The following is a 4,826-nucleotide window of genomic DNA, read 5'->3' on the forward strand; positions in this document are numbered from 1 at the left end:
CATTAATAACTATTTCCACGGCTTCCCTTCACTTTTCTTTTTCCTATAAGAATTACTATTGATCAAATAATTGTTTCCTTCTGTTAGAGATCATATTTAAATTAAATTTTTCTGCATTATGTAGGATGGTTATATCTAGTAGTACTATTTTATAAATAAGTTTAACAATTTGGTTTGAACTAATTTCAGAAATTTGAGATTGTGACATTTTCAACTGAGGAAGTACCAAATAAAATTGTATTATTAGAAGTGATAGGATCTTTGTAATGTAGCTTTCATTTGAGATCTTTGTATTGTAGCTTTTGTTTGAGATATTTGTAATGTAGCTTTCGTTTGGACCTTTCGATGCAATGACTTGACTTGAGAATTTGGAATTTTTGATATTTTCCAGCATTCATTTGGATTCTTGTGCAACGATTCGTACATTGAGTTGAGATAGTTACGGTTATTTTTTCACTATAACACTAGCACCTAATAAGTCTTGATGTTAATTTTAAATTTGACTGAGAATGACTTGGTGACCTTCGTGAATTTGCTTACTACAAAGCAGTAGCAGTAGCAGTAGATTTTTTTCTTTGGTTAATTTCTACTATATACCTCATCAAAATTATTGAATAGAGACCCACAAAGCAAACATTTCTTGATTTCTTCTCTACCAACTTAATTAGTTTTCATCATTTTAGTGCAGCAATGGATTGTGTAAAACTTGTACTATTTTATATGCTATATCCCTTTCTCTGTCAACTTGCTTTCTCCTCATCCTTACCTCATTTGTGCCCCAAAAATCAAGCTCATGCTCTTCTACAATTCAAGCATATGCTTACCATTAATCCTAATGGTTCTGATTATTGTTACAATCCAACAACCGATCTTTCATGGAACAAGAGCACAGATTGTTGCTCATGGAAGGGAGTTCATTGTGATGAGACGACGGGACAAGTAATTGAGCTTGACCTCTCTTGCAGCGTACTTCAAGGCAAATTTCATTACAACAGTAGCCTATTTCAGCTCTCTAGTCTCAAACGGTTTGATTTATCTTATAATAATTTCTCTAGATTGCTCATTTCACCTAAATTTGGTGAGTTATCTAGCTTGACGCATCTTGATTTGGAGTATTCAGGTTTTACAGGTCTAATCCCAGCAAAAATCTCCCACCTTTCTAAATTATATCTTCTTCGTATATGGACTACTGCTCCGTATGGGCTTAGATTTGGGCTTTACAACTTTCAACTGCTCCTTGAGAACTTGACACAATTAAGAGAGCTTGAACTTGACTCTGTGAACATCTCTTCCATCATTCCTCTAAATTTCTCTTCTTATTTAACTACTCTACGGCTTCCGCGAACACAGTTACACGGGGTATTGCCCGAAAGAGTTTTTCACTTTTCCAACTTGGAATACCTTTGTTTATCATCCAATTCCCTAACTGGTCCAATTCCATCCAACGTAAGTGGAATCCAAAACGTACAACTACTTGAATGGGATTATACCTTCCTGGATATTCTCCCTCCCATCACTAAAATATTTAGAGTTGAGCAATAACTCTTTAGTGGCTAAATTCACGAGTTCAAGTCCAATAATACATTGGATTTCATTTCTGTAAAACAGAACCAGTTGCAAGGCCCTATTCCAAAGTCACTCCTAGACCTGCAGGATCTACAATTTCTTATTCTTTCCCAAAATAATTTCAGCGGACAGATTCCTTCAACCGTCTGCAATCTGAAAAGACTAATACTGCTAGATTTGGGAAGTAATAATTTGAACGGAACAATCCCACAATGTTTGGGTGAGATGAGTGAACTTAATGTTTTGGGTTTAAGCAATAATTGTCTAAGTGGGACGATTAATACAACTTTTAATACTGAAAACCAACTCAGAATCATTAACTTGTACGGGAATAAGGTGAAGGGGAAAGTTCTGCCATCGTTGATCAATTGTAGATATTTGGAATTCCTTGATTTAGGCAACAATGAGTTGAATGACACATTTCCAAGTTTGTTGGGAGGCCTTCGTAATTTGAAGATTTTAAGCTTGAGATCAAATAAGTTGCACGGCCCTATAAGTGATTCAAGGACAAACAGTTCGTTTGCTCAAATTCGAGTCATAGATCTCTCATCCAATGGATTTAGTGGAAATTTGCCTGTGAGCCTTTTCGAGAATTTTCAAGCCATGAAAATCATTGGTGAGAACAGTGGAACCCGAGAGTATATAACAGGTAATTATTCTGGTAATTATGCAAATTCTTTGTAGTTACAACAAAGGGACTGGATCAAAAACTTCCTCGAGTATTGACTACATATATGATTATCGATCTCTCAAGGAATAGATTTGAAGGTCATATTTCAAGCATTATTGGAGATCTCATTGGATTCCGTGCACTGAACCTATCTCATAATGTCTTGGAAGGTGTTATACCAGCATCGTTACAATTTTATCTGTACTTGAATCATTGGATCTCTCATCCAACAAGATAGGCGGTGAAATTCCACAACAACTTGTATTCTTCACATCACTTGCAGTCTTAAATCTCTCTCACAATCATCTTGTTGGATGCATTCCCAAAGGAAAACAATTTGATATGTTTGGGAACAGTTCATACCTAGGGAATGATGGGTTACGTGGATTGCCCCTCTCAAAAGATTGTGGTGGCAATGATGAGGTACCTCAAGAGACAACTCCAGTTGAGCTAGATGAAGAAGGAGAAGAAGAAGAAGAAGAAGTAGGAGATTTAATCAATTGGCAAGAGGTTCTCATGGGTTTCGGTTGTGGTCTGGTTATTGGACTGTCCATAATATACATAATGTTGTCAACTCACTATCCATTCTGATTTTCGAGAATGGTTGTAAAATCTGAACACAAAATTGCTACGAGAACGAAAAGGCACAAGATAAGATTTAGTGTGTACCTTCCAGGTATTCAACTTAATTTATATCCTTCATAACATTATGTTTCATCCTTAAAGCTCTAAACGTTAATCCTTCATTTTTGGACATTGCAGGATTCAAGTCTAATATGCCACCGGTGATGCAAATATAAGCCTTCATCTTTCATTGATTGTGATTTTTTTCCAAAGTGTTTGTTACTCTATTAATAAAGACATAATTTTTTTTTTCTAGATTTGGGACGACCTAATTTTTTTTCATTTATTTAAAGTTGTTTTTGTACAGACAGTAGCCCAACTTCTATTATTCCGTAGTAGTAATAATTTCAGCCTAATCATTAATTGAGTAATATGGCGTTGTGTTTAGAATAGATTTTCATCGCTACCTAAGTTTGCACAAAGCGACATCCTACTTCTAAATACAATGAACCACAAATTCTTGACTCCGTATACACTGGTTGGACTCTTTTAAGTCATTAGATAAAGGCCTTGTACATCATACCTTGTAGGAAAACAACAGCGGACTAGCTCAAGGAGTACTAGAAGTTCTGTTAAATCACGTTACAAGGAAGAACTGAATGAAGAGTTGCAATTGCCTCTAAGTCACGTTTAAATGACGGAAAAGAGTGGAGGGGTTACAAAAAGAGTAGCATCCTGTCTATTAGAATAAGCCATTTCCTTTCCAAATTGAGCCAAAGCGCAAATTTCTGGCATAAATAACTCAGTCTTAACTTTCCTTTACTATACTAGTCTCGTCATCAACTAGTCAGCAAATTTTTCGCTCAAAAAATGTCCCTTTTCCAATAATTTTTTCTGTCACAGGAAAGAAAGTCTGGTTCCTTCATTATGAAATGTATGAGTCCACCAAATTCAACAGGATCGGGTCCCTAAACAACACATGCAGTAACATATAAATAGAAATAAGGACAACGCAATACTGTAAAGAACACACAATGTTTACGTGGAAACCTCCTTGTTCAAGGGAGGAAAAACCACGACCTGTCTCACAGTATTACCCAAAACTCTACTAATTTTCAGGCAACCAAGTGATTACAAAGTCCTATAATCACTAACCCTCGTAATGACCCTATTTATAAAACAAATGTCGCAACTCTACCACACTTGCAACTGACTAACTCTAGCCACTGATCCTAGGTATCGCTACCCAGGATTCATGTCACGCCCCAAAATCCCATCGGGCCGGACTGGCACCCGAAGCCGAGAAGGCCCGGGAGAACCCGTTCAAATACCTGTACTTTCACTTACATGTCACCAAAAATTTGGACAGCACTTCGTTGCATATAGAAGGGTCTAATTACCTGTATCAGCACAACACGCACAAATATATATATATATATATATAATACTTGGCCGTTAGGGCCACCACATATACAAATATAACATCACTATATAAACTTTCATGACTTTACCCTTCCTTATGTCTACAAAGCCTCTAGGATATACATTACATAACTAGGGTCGGGACAAACCCCCGCCCACACATGACTCCTGTACAATAACAAAACATAAGGGACCGACTCGGAAAGCTCCGAAGCAAACTGGAGCTCACCAACAATAGCTGTATGACCTGGCTCCTATCTATGCTGTGAATGAGCTGAAGCACCTGTGCCTGCAGCATGAAATGCAGGTCCCCCGTGAGGGACGTCAGTACGAAATATGTACTGAGTATGTAAAGCTGTAAATAATCATATGTGATATGGGGGATCAAGAAAATCAGACGCAAGTGAATAAATCATAATAGAAGTGAACAACACTTCATAAACACTTTTAGGATCATTACATTATCATTAATCTGAATTGGGTTCTTGAATTCAAACACATTTGTGGAACGGTATACATTCGTTCATTTTATTCTTTACAATTATCATTCGCCATTACCTCCTCCTCCCAAACCTCCAACCACCTAACAATAATCAATACTGTA

General features: G+C 36.8%; 1 pseudogene; it reads left to right on the top strand.

The window, feature by feature from the left end:
* Positions 1–690: 690 nt before the first annotated feature.
* Positions 691–3,166, top strand: LOC124892765 (annotated as a pseudogene).
* The last annotated feature ends 1,660 nt before the right edge of the window (positions 3,167–4,826 follow it).

This window comes from Capsicum annuum, unplaced genomic scaffold (genome assembly GCF_002878395.1).
Source record: "Capsicum annuum cultivar UCD-10X-F1 unplaced genomic scaffold, UCD10Xv1.1 ctg50431, whole genome shotgun sequence".
Lineage (NCBI taxonomy): Eukaryota > Viridiplantae > Streptophyta > Magnoliopsida > Solanales > Solanaceae > Capsicum > Capsicum annuum.